General features: G+C 39.6%; 1 pseudogene; it reads right to left on the reverse strand.

Moving 5' to 3' along the window:
* Positions 1 to 17,672, reverse strand: part of LOC133657510 (peripheral plasma membrane protein CASK-like) — a 101,846-nt pseudogene that overhangs the window by 27,509 nt on the left and 56,665 nt on the right.

Below are 17,672 nucleotides of genomic sequence, written 5' to 3' on the forward strand. Positions count from 1 at the left end.
ATAATACACATATATACATATGACATACATATATATACACATGTATACATACATACGTACATACATACAGTATATATAAACACACAGTACATTCATACATACATATATACACATACACACATACATACATACATATATACAGTATATCTATATATATACACACGCATATATACACACACATACATATATTTTTATATATATATACATATGCAAAAGTGCATACTGTACATACGTACACAATAATAGATATACAGAAAATAAGTTATCGGTATTGGCTTTGGGAAGCAGGAAGTTCTCTCTATTGGTAGGTATCGGCTTGAAAAAAAATGCATCCCTATTATTAACACAGCAAACAATAAATAGAGTAGTCCATTGTGTTTAAAATAATAAATGTGTAATTTTGTGTGTTACCATGAAGTGTGGTTGTGTAAGGATCCTCCTGAGCTCCTTTGCCTCTGTGTTGTCTGGGTAACATGAGATTGTTTCCAGTACCTGGAGAGGAAATAATAAAGCCATGATTAATGGCGCTGACACAAAGATGCAACAACAACAGTTCTTTCAATTTTTCTTCTCCATTTTTTGAGAGCTGCATGAAGCTTACTTCTTTGGCTCTCTGTACTCCATCACTGGTAGGATTCCGAATTTGCGGAGATGACCTGGTGTTGATTTTGTCATACAGCTGCAACAACAAAAAACACCACAATAGGTTTGTAATGATATGAACATGTCATATTACAGTTAATGTGACCAAAATTATAACAATTATCAATATTATCACGGTATTGTTAAATGTGCTCAAAAGTACTTTTACACACACAGAAATATTTTAACCAAGTTAAATAAAAAAAAATTTAGTATTGGAAATAAAGAAATAAGCAACAGATATAATGTCCTTGGCAGAAGAAACACTAAATATTGTCCTGGCTTCTTAATTGACCGCCGTCTTATTGTTATTCGAGTGTTTAAATATGTTACAGTTTTAATTTGGTTTTAAAGTATTTTTTTATAATAATTGCAAAATGCATAGATATATAGGATGGATACGACAGGCTCCTATGACCTGAAGTGAAGTGAAGTGAATTATATTTATATAGCGCTTTTTCTCAAGTGACTCAAAGCGCTTTACATAGTGAAACCCAATATCTAAGTTACATTCAAACCAATGTGGGTGGCACTGGGAGCAGGTGGGTAAAGTGTCTTGCCCAAGGACACAACGGCAGTGACTAGGATGGCGGAAGCGGGGATCGAACCTGCAACCCTCAAGTTGCTGGCACGGCCGCTCTACCAACCGAGCTATACCGACCTGCATGCTTATGGCGAGACTAAGCTAGAAGGGGCAAAGTGCGAGGGCATCCCATTGTTGTGTTTGCAAAATATACTATACAGTTGAAAAAAAGACACTGCTAATAACCTTTTTATACGCTATTCTTTTTTGTTTTTTAGATCAAATGTTGTATATTATTGTCAGTGACAAAGTCAAAACCATGAAAATCAGTTGCAAAATAATCAAGTTATGTATTATTTTAATAATAATAATAATAATAATAACATTGTATTGCATTGCCTTCAATGGGAACGTGGCGCCCGCTAAGATGGCCCCCACGTAGGCACGTGGCTAAACATGGTCATATCTAACTTTATTTATTACTAAACGAGGGTTGACCGCTACACTTACAGTTCATGTGCCGTCAAGTGGATTCACTTCTATGGCAAAATCCTCGCCCGTAAAAAAAACCACTATGCATGCACGTGGCTTCTCTGTGTGTGCGCGCGCCGTCTTTTTGTTGGCGTTTAAAGTTGCACAAGCTGTGTATAGAAATGCCCACCCTTAAGTGCCAAAAGGGTAGAAAGCTGCGCAAGTAGAGAAACACATAATGAACGCAAACTTGCACGCAACATGCATGCAGAGTGTGGCGAGGATTTTGGCACTCTTGACGCCACATCCTGTTGTAGACATATCCATGTATGGATCTTAGCATTACTTTGTCCTCAGAGAAAGAGCACAGACTGTAGGTTCAACGTGCTCAATTAAATAACTTAGTTACTCAGACAGCAATGTATAGAATTCATACAAGTTTAGATTGGCGTATGACGTCTCATTTCCAAGTATTATACAGTACACTGTATTATATAGCACAGTGGTCCCCAACCTTTTTGTAGCTGCGGACCGGTCAACGCTTGAAAATTTGTCCCACGGACAATTTTTAAATAAATAAATACAATCATGTGTGCTTACGGACTGTATCCCTGCAGACTGTACTGGTCTATATTGATATATAATGTATATATTGTGTTTTTTATGTTGATTTCATTAAAAAAAAAAAAAGACTTTTTTTTTTTTTTAAATTTCTTGTGCGGCCCGGTACCAATCGGTCCGCGGCCCGGTGGTTGGGGACCACTGATATAGCAGACTTTGCATGCAATTACAATTCCAAGACGTTAGATGGCGGTATTGCATAGGCTACGGTGTGTGGCCGAGTCAGGGAGTAGTCTTTGCCATTAGGATTGATTTTATTCTTTTGCTGCGCCCAAAAAAAGGATTGTACCTATTAATCAGTAGCGTGCATTTTAGTTGCGGTTTTCACTACCAAATTTGGAAGCGTTGAAATTGCCATGTAAAATTGCTAATCCAGGGAAAATTATATATAAAATATTGGAACCGTACCTTTGAGCGATTTCTATCAAGCATACTTATTTTGTTGGCATGAAAAACTGCAACATTACCTAAAGGCAGTTTGACTGAGTCCCTACTTGAGTGATTGTTTGCCCACCAAGTATTACTCAGTAGCGTGCATCTTAGTTGCGGTTTTCACTACCAAATTTGGAAGTGTTGAAATTGCCATGTAAAATTGCTCATCTAGGGCAAATTTTATGTGAATTATTAGAACCGTACTGTACTTTTGAGAGTTTTCTATCAAGCATACTTGTTTTGTTGGCAAGAAAAATGTCAACATTACGGTACCTAAAGGAAGTTTGACTGAGTCCCTACTTGAGTGCTTGTTTGCCCACCAAGTGTTTAAACCGGCTGAGTCTAAATCGGACGTGAGGTCACGTGCAACAAAAGGTATCAAAATATGGCACCGTTTGATTTCATGGGAATTAAAAGCCTACACTAAACAGGACATAAGTTCTACTCACATCTAAGAGGGTGTGGAGATGCTGATCCTGGAATACACTGTGGAGAAAGTCCATATCTTTCTCGCTACAGTCCGTCAATGCATGAATCTCCTCGAGGCTATCCAAAACCTGTGACACTGCCCCTGTGGATGCAAATGCATCAAAGTTAAACAAATCCAAACTTTATTGCCCACATTCTGACAAGTACACAGAGTCAACACTGTGCAAAATGCAAACACTGATCATGGCACATATAGACACAAAAACAACTGCACAGCAAACAGGCAAAAAGGACAAAGACACAATCACAGTACAGGCAAGAGTCACCAACAACGGTCTTCATGACAGCATAACACACAGAAAGGTAAACATCCGTAAATTATTTAACCGCAAGTACCTGCTGCAGCGCCAACACATGCAGCAAAACCAGAGAAACAGTGGCAGTGGCATCAATATGACATCGGAAGAAAGTCAGCTCAAAAAGTCACACAGTCAAGTAGATGGTGGATGAACTATAACATAACTACATTATTTTTAAATTTCCGTTATACATGTTTGATTTTGCTCATCTCAACGAATAAACCTTTTCAGAAGAAAAACACACTTAAAGCATTTCTTGTAGGGAAAGGAGACAAAGGGAGACAAAGAACTGGAGACTACATCACCTAACACTAATAATGCAACTAAAAAGCCAGTGACGGGACACATGAGGATATCACGCATCAAACGATTGGGAAGGGGGGATACATACTTTCTGCAGCTAGCAGTCCTAGGAGCGGCAAAGCAGAAGAAAAGAGAAGCTGACATTAGAGAAAATGTACAGACAAGAGTTTGACCTCACAAAGACAGAAGTTTTTTAAGTCAATGTATACGAATACTGAGGACAGATGATGGAAAGAGCAGCAGCAGCAGAGAGGGAAACTGACAATCAGCAGTAGCAGCACGGCCTATTATTAGGCCAGAAAGATTCTGCAATCATGCACTAAGGCCAGGAGAATGTCTGGGACCGCCGACTACAACCACCTGCTAGGAACCGGGAAGCGCGACTGGATGAGTCAGCAAACCTTGCTTTCACTGTATTGAGGAATAATTGGCTGCACATCCAAGACAGTAAAACATTGTTTTGGAGCTGATGAATCTGTTATCAAAATGAAAATGTCATATTTCAACACTTCAATGTTGCTTAACTTTTATTGTCGTTGTGTGTGTCTGTATGCGGACCCTGCAGCAGTGTTGTGGAAGGAAGTGAAAATGTTTGACTATCGGATGCCAGAGAAACAGGAAGCTCTTAACCAGACAGCCTGTGACCAATTTCTTTGAAACAAAGAACCATACTGGTCTTCTTTGAACTTTTGGTCACAGAGATTACAATATTTTGTTGGCTTTGGATTGGTGTCTTGAGTTCTAACCTGTTTTGTAGAGTATGTAAATATCAGTTATGAGGACTGTGCACGTAAATGTTAGTCATGGAGGCAGGAGCATTCTCCTGTTGTATAGAGCAGGGTTCCCCAACCGTTTTTCCAGCAGGGACCGGTTTAATGTATGCATTATTTTCACGGACGGGCTTTCTACGTGCGGGAGATAAAAACAGCAAAAAAAAATGAGCATGAAAAATTAGCCTTTGGCTACAATCTGGCACATTTACATGTTATATGTCCATTGATGTGCATTGTCCCATGTACTGTAACATAGGAGTTGTAATTTACATCTATTAACAAGCTTATTGGTGTGTTCAGTGGGACAAGCCAAAGTTAAGTCAGAGAAAATGCGGTAGTTTATAAATTAATTATTGTTCCCGTGCGGCCCGGTGGAAAATGTGTCACGGACCGGTTCCAGTCCCCGGACCGGTGGTTGGGGACTACTGGAGAGCAGTGGTTCTCAACCTTTTTTCAGTTATGTACCCCCTGTGAAATTTTTTTTTATTCAAGTACCCCCTAATCAGAGCAAAGCATTTTTGGTTGGAAAAAAAAGAGATAAAGAAGTAAAATACAGCACTATGTCATCAGTTTCTGATTTATTCAATTGTATAACAGTGCAAAGTATTGCTCATTTGTTGTGGTCTTTCTTGAACTATTTGGAAAAAAACATATAAAAATAACTAAAAACTTGTTGAAAAATAAACAAGTGATTAAATTATAAATAAAGATGTCTATACACTGCGATAAGGTGGCGACTTGTCCAGGGTGTACCCCGCCTTCCGCCCGATTGTAGCTGAGATAGGCTCCAGCGTCCCCCGCGACCCCGAAGGGAATAAGCGGTAGAAAATGGATGGATGGATGGATTTCTACACATAGAAGTAATCATCAACTTAAAGTGCCCTCTTTGGGGATTGTAATAGAGATCCATCTGGATTCATGAACTTAATTCTAAACATTTCTTCACAAAAAAAGAAATCTTTAACATCAATATTCATGGAACATGTCCACAAAAAATCTAGCTGTCAACACTGAATTATGCATTGTTGCATTTCTTTTCACAGTTCTTTTTGACAGACATTTAAAAAAAATATCACGTACCCCTTGGTATACCTTCAAGTACCCCCAGGGGTACGCGTACCCCCATTTGAGAACCACTGGTATAGAGGAATTAGCGTTGACATTCTAACCTTGCTAGCAAACATACAACACTCTGGTGCAAACCTGTGATTTACATAACTGAGGCATTCCTCAAGGCACCCCTTAAAGTGCTCTTCTTTTTGGCTGTTCATTTCTTAATTTTTTTTCCATAAAGTGATTTTTTTTGTAACAAAGGTGTTGCTGTGGGCAGTCAATATCCATGTGTTCAACTTATTTAGTTAAACTAGTGGTGTTCCTCAAGGTTACGTTTTAGGTCCTCACTTTTTCATCATTTGGGCTATTCAACTGTTAACCCGCCAATTCAGTTTGAAAAACTTGTGTGAGACTCACATTTTTGCAACAGATTCCTAAAAACACAAGAGTGCGGTCACAGAAATGATCTTTGACTAGCTTTTTTTTTCGAAAGATCCTTAAAGTACCAGGAGAGAGGAAAAACAAGTTGCCTCTGTATTGAAGCTATTATAATATACAGTCGTGATCAAAAGTTTACATACACTTGTAAAGAACATAATGTCATGGCTGTCTTGAGTTTCCAATAATTTCTACAACTCTTATTTTTTTGTGATAGATTGATAGGAGCACATACTTGTTGGTCACAAAAAACATTCATGAAGTTTGGTTCTTTTATGAATTTATTATGGGTCTACTGAAAATGTGACCAAATCTGCTGGGTCAAAAGTATTAATACAGCAATGTTAATATTTGGTTGCATGTCCCTTGGCAAGTTTCACTGCAATAAGGCGCTTTTGGTAGCCATCCACAAGCTTCTGTCAAGCTTCTGGTTGAATTTTTTAACACTCTTGACAAAATTGGTGCAGTTCAGCTAAATTTGTTGGTTTTCCGACATGGACTTGTTTTTTCAGCATTGTCCACACGTTTAAGTCAGGACTTTGGGAAGGTCAGTTAAAAACCTTAATTCTAGCCTGATTTAGCCATTCCTTTACCACTTTTGACAGGTGTTTGGGGTCATTGTCCTGTTGGAACACCCAACTGCGCCCAAGACCCAACTTCCAGGCTGATGATTTTAGGTTGTCCTGAAGAATTTGGAAGTAATCCTCCTTTTTCATTGTCCCATTTACTCTTTGTAAAGCACCAGTTCCATTGGCAGCAAAACAGGCCCAGAGCATAATACTACCACCATCATACTTGACGGTAGGCATGGTGTTCCTGGGATTAAAGGCCTCACTTTTTCTCCTCCAAACATATTGCTGGGTATTACGGCCAAACAGCTCAATTTTTGTTTCATCTGACCACAGAACTTTCCTCCAGAATGTCTTATCTTTGTATCTTTGTCTTATCTTTGTCCATGTGATGTCAGATGAAACTGTGCTATTTCGACATCTCAGGGGATGTCAAAGTCAACCAGCCTGTCAGACCATGGCCACATTTATCTACTACCAGGTGAGAGCTGCATGAATTATAATCTAGAATTTACTTTTAGCAAGATTGAGACAAAGCAGAAGCAGCCGTCGGCTCAGTGTGTCAACAATAGCAGCATAAGCTAGCATTAGCTCACTGCTATCAATGCGCCGCTAAAATAGTCCGTCTCCAGGATTTGGAGGGCTCGGCTTGGTTGGGACCCACCAAGACCTTGATGTCCCCCAATTTTAATCGCATTATTAGTTCCCACAAGCATACATATCTCACTCATGCTACAGTACACGCATCAATAGGGACTGGAGGTCGGCTGTAATGGCTGACCTCCTAATTTTAACTACACAGTAGACACTCTGGGGGCCTTGTACACATGCATGTGGGGGGGTTGGGGTTCGGCGCACCCCTCATTGCCTTGTCGGCCGTCGCGGATTCCGGGGACTGCGTTCTGGTGGCCTGCCAAGCTTTTATTAATTTATTATTATTTTTATTTTTATTTTATGTGTATATATATGTGTGTATGTATGTGTATATATATGTATGTATATATATATATATATGTGTGTATGTATGTATGTGTATGTGTATGTATGTGTATATATATATGTATATATATATATTTATTTATTTATTTATTTATTTATTTATTTTTTTTAAATAATTTTTATTATTTACTTACTTTATTTTATTTAATTATTTGTATTTGTTATTGTTAATTTAATTTGTATTTCATTTTATTATTATTATTTATTTATTTTTTTTAAAATTATTGTTATTTTTGTTTAATCTTATTTATTTGTGTGTGGCGTTGCGCGGGTCTCGCTTCCTGTTGGGTGGGGTCCGTGCCCGTGTGGCCCGACCTTGCGCTGTGGGGTCTCTGTTGGCGACTTGATGTGGTGGCGGCGCGGCGCCCGTGTCTGGTCTGGATACTGTGTCTCGGTTGTTTGGGCGGTGGTGTGTTTGTGCGGGTTTGGGTTGGGGTGGTGGGGTCTTTTGGTGGGGGGGGGTGTTGGTGTCTCTTGTTTGCGTGTTGGCGTTTGGGCTTGCTGGCGGGCTGGCGCTGGCTGGTATCTGTGATCCTGTTGGCGTGTGGTTGCCGGTCGCGGTTTTTTTTTGATCGCTTTGATTTGATTGGGTGGTGCTGGCTGTCTGGGGGTGTTGTGGCTGCTGTTTCTGCTGCCGTTTGTTTGTGGTGTGGGCGCCCGTGGCTGCTGGGTCTGATGCAGGGGGGTGGCTGATGTTGTGACTGGTGGCAGCGCGCGCGCGTGGTGGTTGTCGGGGCTGACAAACTGTGTATATGTATGTGTATGTGTATGTATGTATGTATGTATATATATGTGCATGTGTATGTGTGTGTATGTGTACATGTGTATGTTTATGTGTATGTATATATATATGTATGTATATTTCTGGGGGTACATTCTGGGCCTGCCTGTCGGGTGGGGGTCGGCGCCTCAGGCTACTGCATCCGGACTGCGTGTCTGGAGCTCCTGGGTCCCGCCGTCCATCCCTTCCGGGTGCCCGTCTTGGTTGGGGCCTGCTGGGTCTGGTCCCTGCGTCTACTGTGGTGGCTTGGTGCTGCAGGGTATTCCGAGGTGCTGCGAGTCGGCCAGTTGTTGGGGTAGCGACCTTGTGTGTCAGCATGTCTGTGATCTTCTTTTAATTCTTTATTTATTTATTTATTTATTTATTTATTTATTATAAATAGATTTAATTATTTATTTATTTTTTTCCTTTTTTTCTTCTTTTTTTTAAATATATTTTATTAATATTATTATTATTATTATTATGTATTTATTTATTTTATTTATTTATCCCCCTACCTCAGGGGGGGGGACTCGGCGGGGCGGTTGCTGGTTGTTCCATCTCCATCGTTGGGGTCCCTGCGGGTGGGGTGGGTGGTTCCTGTGGCCCCGTGCTGGGTGGTCCTGTGGCGGCCGGCTTGGGTGGGGTGGCCGTGGCCTCGCCGCGCTCTCCGGGGGTGGGGGGGGGGGCTCGTGGGGGCCCTGTTGCCGGTGGGGCGGGGGCGGTCTTCCCGTCCGGTTGCGGGGGGTCTCCGGGCCCCTCGGGCGGGGCGTCCCGCCTTTCTGTCCGTGTGGGGTGTGGTCTCTCGCTGGCTTGGGGTCTGGCTGCCCCCTGTTTTTCTCGTGCCTTGTCCTCTGCCGGATGCGTCTGTCTGCGGCCTGCTGCTGGCCCTTGTGGGCGGCACGGTGGGCCAGGCTCTGGGGTTCCTGTCGCTGTCCGGCTTGGCTGCGTGGGGGCGGTGGTCCCTGGTTCCCTGGGCACCACACCTACTGTTTGTGGGATGGGTTCTCGGGGAGGCTGGGGCCGTACTCTGGCTCCCGCACACACTGGGAGTCAAATGTATTGTACATGCAAATTCACATATACTCACACGCATACATACAGACATACATAGGTACCTACGCTCCCACATACATATACAAATAAATACAGTACATATTTACACACTCAAAGTTCGTACATCCACACGCACATTCATTATACAAACATACTGTATACACATACTGTACATATACATTCACTGTAAAAACATACATATACACATACAGTACATATACACTCACTGTACAAACACACACATACACATACTACACATACATTCACTGTACAAACACACACATACATATACTGTACATATACATTCACTGTACAAACACACATTTACACATACTGTACATATACAGTCACTGTTCAAACACACATACTGTATACACATACTGTACATATACATTTGCTGTACACACATATACACATTCTGTACATATACATTCACTGTACAAGCACACATACACATACTGTACATATTCAAGTACATATGCACACATACACTCATGCACATAATCACGTTTCATCAAACATACATTAACGTTGTTGCCCTAGGGTAAACTGGGTATAACACATGGCACACTGACAAAGCTTAACCTATTGTTACTATAACAATCTACAAGGTTAAGGTTGCTTCTCTTTCTTCCCCTCCATTTTTCTGCATTCTTTCGTATCTCAAGTTATCATTACGTATATGTATTGTTGCATTTGAACAATTGTATTGTTGATAATAAAGGTAAAGTACTGGTATTGTTTATTATCAATAGCACTATTTCTATTGGTATTCATATTGCTCCATTTTTAGTGTAATAATGCTCAGTTCTGTATTTTTCTTTAAATTTTCGCTAACTGCTTATTTGCTATTACTTTTACCATCATATTTGTACATGTCGTATTTGCTGATGTTGCTCTGTTGTTGTTGTTGTTGTTGTTGTGTTTGCTGTTGTTGTTTTTGTCTCTCTGTCTAATCCCCCTCTTGTCCCCACAATTCCCCCCTCTGTCTTCCTTTTTCTCTCTTTCTATCCCCTCCTGCTCCGGCCCGGCTGCACCAAATGATAATATAAATACATTTAATAAAGTCAAAATACAAGTAAGGCAACAAGAGAAGTATCCTACACTTCTCTTTTGTAAAGTAAATCTGAACAGCCGATATGGGCATCTACATCTGCTATATGATTTGCCCGAGAAGCTGGGCAGGACATAAAAAAAATAAAATAAAATAAATAAATAAAATAAAAAAATAAAAAATAAAAAAAATGGTCCGTCTGCGTTGGCGCTTATAATAACAATATCACTCATATTTGGTTAATTTTCAGGTGACAACATGTAAATGGAGTATTGTTAGCGGTTTCTGGATGTTTTTAGAGAGAGTATAATGATCGCAACAGAGGACCCTCGATCTGTTGAATCATTTGTTGGCTATTTATTTACGATTTAGAATGCATTAGAAAGGCCAAGTATATGTGTTGTTGTCTTACATAAGGATTGTGAATGATAAACACCAGATCTCTTTCAAATGTTATCATATTTCCAATATGACTGATCTGATAACATTGTCAGAGTGCAGAAGTGTTACTACTGTGATGTCGGTCTCCGAAAATAGCCGAAAGTATTCAGAGCGCAATATTCAAAATGGCTACTGAATTTGTGGCATTTTGTGATGTTTAAACAGTGTTTTAACACACTTTGCGCATTGTAAATACAATTGGATCAGGTTTAATGGATACAATGAAAAACAAATAAGCATTTAAAGTCAACTTGTTTTTCCACTGCTGGTACTTAAAAAACAGCAGAGCACTCCTGTAACTCTAACAAAATAAATAGACCAAAATTAATGTCTACAGTAGGTAATGCGCTGGTTCTACTCAACGTACAAAATAAGACCCCGGTCCTTAGCATTCTGGAAATTTTGACCCCCAACAAATTAGTTGAATCTTCCGGCCTTAGACAGTATGATTAGAAAATACTCTTGATTTCAATTCATATGCAAATGAAACACACCTTATCAATAACACCAATCATCTATACAAACTTCAAATGTGTCTTTAAAAATCAAAACTGAATGACCTTAATTAAGTACAACTTGTGATCACTTCATTTTCAATAAAACTGCCAATGTGTCTTTGGCCCGTAGCACCTCAGAGGTGTGTAACAAAATAGTGTCTCTCGATGACTTTACATTTGCCTTCACAGGAAGGAGCCTTGCAGTGAGGGATCATGTAATACCACTAGCAACCGTGGGTAACAATATCAATTCAATTATTTACTTATTCCCTTTAATTACGTGAAATATTTTGAGCTAAATAAATTGAATAGTGCAAAATAACTAAACAAAAGCAAAAGGTGCTCTTGGCTCTGATTGAAAGCCATTCTCTGTCCAGGGACTTATTAGCTGGATGTGTAAATAATCACAAAAACAACAACAACAAAAAAACAAATTTTGGGATAATAAAAAATATGAATCTTATTATTGTAGTAGCGACAATATATTAATACTATACATGGACATGGTATCATAAACTTCTGTTTAGATCTCTAGCTTAGCAGTTAGCCTGTCTCATTGTATCCTCCTACACCACATACACTGTCCTCTAGTGATGAGAAACATACTTTATTTGCCGACATGAAGGTGAGAATTACTTAGCCGCTATCTCGCTAGTGAGGAATCTACTTTGCCTTGAGGACGTGACTTTGCACTGTGGAGGGACGTTAGCCCAGGTATGTCCAAACTTTTTGACTCGTGTACAGATTATATTATAATAGGGTATATAATTAATAATTAAAATAACTGGATAGTAGTGTATGTGAAACTTCGACTCCTACCTTGTTTACTTCCGTGACAACCTCCTTAAAGTTTTGTAATCAATCAGAAATATCAAGCAGCTAAAATGCGCCAAACATGGTGTGAAGAGTATGTTTTGCATTTTTGCCAACATGTGTTGTAATGGGTTTAAGAGGGTGTAATTTAGATTTTTTTTTCTGGTGCATGGATGTTTTTTTTATAATAGCCACAAAGTTCAGTGAGCGAGTTGTGTTATGTTTGACCATGTGTGTTGTTGTTTTTGTGTTGGTAAAAAAAAATTTGCACCATGACTAGGAAAGGTTGTTTGGATTGGGTCCTATAAGTAAATGCTGTGCAATATTCACTTCAAAGTACAATTTACAGTCCTTGACCTAATTTACTCACATTGTCCATAAAAAAGGCAGTAGAATAGAAGCAGTCAGATATTTAAAATTAATTTAAATAACACCCCGCGGGCCAGCTTTTTTATGAAACTCATGACGTCAGGCCGTAGTTCGGAAACCCCTGCATTAGTCACTAGCTTGCTAGTGAGGACACTACATTGCACCCAGGATTGTTATTCGCTTATCGCTGTCAAATTTGCAGGACAAAGCTAAAAATGTGTCATCAACATGCATTAACATGATATGACAATAGCATTGAAAGCTGCCAAATGTATACCATTTATATTGTCTACAACACGCAACACTAGCCCATATACAACAACTGTTAAGGACAGTGCCTTTCACTTGTGCAACATGCCGCTGGCTGATGCTGAAACACTAGTCCATGATTTTGTTACTTTGTGGATTAATTTAGTTCTCTATCAGTGTCCTTTGCTAAAGACTTCTCTTGAAGTGATAACTGCAAGATAAGTTTAGTTTCGCCTAAAACGTCAAAGCAAGTAAGTTGTCAAATATTTACTTACATACTTGTAAATATGTGCTATAATGCATTAACTTTTTAAAATCAGCAACTTTCGTGACAGCTGACAACTTTTTTCTCATTGATTGTGGTAGCGTCACAGTGCATTTAACAGTGTTGAAGCTGACCGTCTATTGACTTCATTAGTGGAGCATACAGCTACACTCCACTACAGCTAAACTAGACAGTCATTGGATAAATGGTCGGCTTTGTCCCACCCATCGGAAGCGGAGCGTCTCCGGAAGTGTATGAAAAGCGGGCTTGGCCTTGGATGGCATTGACGCCAAGCTTCCATGATGGCGATTGGATGATCTTTCTGAGATTAAATCCGTCTTTGATTGACAGCAAAATGCGTTTATCACCGATCTTGCAATATAAATCACTGCCTCATCATTTTTCAAGTTTCATTATGTTGTTCCAAGTTGATATGGAGAATTTTACAAGCCTCAAAGTGCTGTTTTCTTTGTAAAATCTAGCATGTTTGTATCTTTTATTTGTTATTGGAGACTGTAGTCGTGTTTGGAAAATAGCTGAAAATGAGCTTGCCCTACTACTTGGAAGACCAGCAGCCGCCACTGCTCTCTATTGACAGGCTGATCTACCAAGTCCTTAAAGACTTGAAGTCATTCTTGCCTGGTTTTCTTTCATTTATTAGGCCCACAGTTTTCAATTTACTGACATTTATTGTGAATATGAATAAAATGTACTTTACTTGGCTTAAAGAAGAACTACATTTTTTTTGTCTATCGTTCACAATCCTAATGAGAGACAAGAAGAAAAAAGCATTCGTAAAAATCGGTTTGTTCTTGGTGGCTGACAATGCAGCTAATGGGAGCAATCCATTCTGACGCTAAACCACTTTAAAATGCACCTAAAAAATGCCAACAATACTTCATTTACGTTCCGTAACCTGTTTAACAACCAAGCTCTTTTACAATTGTAAAAGAGCGAACACGAAGGAACTATTTTATCTAGCGTAGTAAGACATGGTCTCCATGTGGCATACTACGAAATTAGCCCTAAGCTAGCTACGGCAAAAACAACATAGCTTTTGCGTCAGCAGCTGAATCGCTTTTGAGTTTGTTATGCACAACACAATGTGATAGGACACCAATCTGTATTAACTGAAAAAACATAATCATATTACAGTATCTGTAAAGTATTATTTCACTTTTTTTGTACACAGACACTGTATGTAGTTGTAATAACAAGCATGATGTGTTGGATGTATCATGATCAATATTATAGTGACTCACTCAATGGACAGCTGTCTGTTTGGTCCAGCTGGCCTGGGAAGTTTTTTCAAGTTGACTTTGAGTAAGCACGCCATATATGTCCGCATAGCTTGGCTCCAAATTCCTCATTTATACCCGCAAGTCATGCTGACCTCACTCTCTCAATAGTATGCTACAACTACATTATATATCAATCAATCAATCAATCAATGTTTATTTATATAGCCCTAAATCACAAGTGTCTCAAAGGGCTGTACAAGCCACAACGACATCCTCGGTACAGAGCCCACATACGGGCAAGGAAAACTCACCCCAGTGGGACGTCAATGTGAATGACTATGAGAAACCTTGGAGAGGACCGCATATGTGGGTAACCCCCCCCCCCCCCCCCCATATGTATACTTGCAGTGTGTATATAAAACATTGATGGAGGGTTTTGAAGTTGTTTTAAAGGGCTTCGAAGATTACAACGGTGACTCCCATTAGCCGCTTTTTGAAAGTGTTTTTTATCATCTTTAGATCCTAAAAAAAAGACATGTGTGTTCTTGTCTCTTATAATGATTGTGAATGATGGGCAAAATTCCAAAAAAAGTGCAGTTCCCCTTCAAACAATGCATTGGGCTAAGAAAATCTATGTGCTCTAAAAAAGATCAAAATCAGTGTTATGACATTCACCTGAAGAGGTTGGGTCTTCTGAAAAGTCATGTAGCTCCTCAGGAGGGTCTCCATAGTAAGAGTTAAACTTGTGACTTGATACAGCAGCCAGCACTGCACCCTGGCACACAGGGATTAGAGACAGAAAAGTTTGTAAAGAAATAGTGAGGATGATAGGACACATCCACACTTATCAAATTCAACATAATTTACAAAGATGGCTATTCTCAATAAGTTGCTGACCTTCAGCTTCCTCCTTGCATTGAATTTTCTCAGCTGTTCCACTGTTTCGGGAAGGTGGATCTTGTAGGCGTACCTGTCCCTTTCCTACACCAAAACAGAACACTTTAGCGCATGCACCCATTACATAACTGCGTCGCGAAGTGTGCAATCTTGCCTTCAGCCAAGGATGGTTGAGCGCCTCGTAAACAGTGATCCTCTCTGCGGGGTCAAGCATTAACATACGCCTCACCAGGTCTTTGGCGCTCTCCGAGATGTGGGCCCATTGACGTGGGTTCATCTGTTCACACACACAGATAACCAGAATGGAGAGTGATTACTTAAGAACTATAAACTGCAGTTCATTAGATCGTTTTCAGTAAATGTATAAATCACATAGATTACATACAGTTTTGGTCACAACTTTACATACACTCTTCATGGGCATGACTGTGATATTGATGTTAGGCCTAATGATTGATTTGAACTGTCCTTTTCAGCAGGAATGTGACTTTAAATGCACAAGTTTGAATTTGTTTTGGATTTACACAAAGTAAAAATTATGGTTAGATTCACGTATTAACTTATTGACGTCGACCATTGCTAGACATGTTCCAATCAGGATGTTATGCTGTGGATTCCGATACCGATCATCCATTAGTGACATCGGCAGATACTGATTACATGTATTAACTCTGTTGCCACGCCCCCTCTCACTGGGAATGGAAAGAGTTTTGCAGTGAGACAAGGTTTTTAGACCATTTGTGTACTATTCCCAAACACAGATTTTGACCATAATTCCAGATTTGTTTGCTGATACCACTAGCTTGAACATCATATGGTGGGAGGAACTAACTCCGAATTAGCAAGGCAAGCCAACCACAAAAAGGCTTCTACCGCAACAAATGCAGATAAGGATGTGGAAGAGAGTCCAGATTCAGGTAGCCTCCAAGGAGTAATAAGAATGTTGCATAATATGAAAGTTATGCCTGATAGACAGCACAAGAACATGAAACACTTGTCAAAAATATTAAGGAAGTGAGGAAAGATACTGCTACACTTTATGAGGATACTACAACACTCAAACAAATGGATGGATGAACAAAAGTAATTGGACTAGAGGAGACAGTGAAGGTTTTAAAGAAGAAATGATGAGAAGGATCAAACTATATCTCAAATGATGTGTCAGATTCAGGAAGTACAAGAGTCTGTCCGCATGACCAATGTGATTATGACTGGCCTTCAGATAACACATATGCCTAATGGTGGAGCAGCTGATAACAGAAGAGGAGGACAAGATGTTGCTGCTTCAACACTGCAACAGGCGGCCAACGTTCTACAGTCAACGCCTTTGATTGGAGAAGTGTGGATGTCGACAACATCGAAACCTGCAGTACAATGTCTCGCAAGAACAATGCCACACCTGCCATCCTCATAAAGTTCAACAACAAAAACAACAAAGTGGCTTTGTTGAGGCAGCCAAGTCAAACTGAAGGGAACAAAACGTCTACATCAGTGATCTGACAAAAACGCAACGCTGACGTCGCCAAGAAGGCACGCGAGTTGAGGAAGCAGGTTAAATGGAGGACAGGGCGAGCCGAAAGTACAGTACATGTCGTTAAAGACATCAAAAACTGGACAAATACTAACTGAAGATGACATCATCTCGACTACAGGGAAATAAAAGATACAACTCTAAGACTCAATGCATCTGAAGCCAACGACAAGCAAAAATAACAGATTCTACAATAGTATGTAATGTATAACATTCATTTACTATCACCAACAAGTTATTAATTTTTTACCCCAACACCTTGATTAAATGAATTATATTTATATAGCACATTTTCAAATCAATCAATCAATCAATTTCCTTTATTTAACCAGGTAAAGACTCATTGAAATTAAAATCTCTTTTTCAAGAGCGACCTGACAAAGAGGGCGGCAACAACAAGGTTACAATAATATTTACAACAAGACAATACAACAGAACAACAGCAGTCATACCAGAACAGGTCAAAATCATTTAAAACGATTAAGTATATAATTCAATTTAAAAGCAAGTACATTTCCCAAGAGAACTGGTTTCTCGATCTTTTAAAATTGACTTAAACTCCCCCAAAGTGATCAATTCTGGTAGCCTCCGATCTTTCTGGATGTCATTCCATCACCAGGGAGCAGCATAACTGGAGGGTTTTTTTACCAAGTTCTGTGTTGGCTCTAGGAACCAACATGTGGAGGACATCCTGTGAGCGTAGGTTGTAATGACTGGAGTCTCTACACACAAAGGAACACAGATAGGTGGGGACAAGTCCAAGAAGACATTTATATATAAAAACTATCCATCGAGAAAGTCTTCGGCAGTTAAAGATGAACAGTTTGCCTTTGCATACAGAGTACATTGGTGGACAAGATTTCCACAACCAGTAATAAAACGTAAGG

The sequence above is a fragment of the Entelurus aequoreus genome, linkage group LG01, assembly GCF_033978785.1.
Source record: "Entelurus aequoreus isolate RoL-2023_Sb linkage group LG01, RoL_Eaeq_v1.1, whole genome shotgun sequence".
NCBI lineage: Eukaryota > Metazoa > Chordata > Actinopteri > Syngnathiformes > Syngnathidae > Entelurus > Entelurus aequoreus.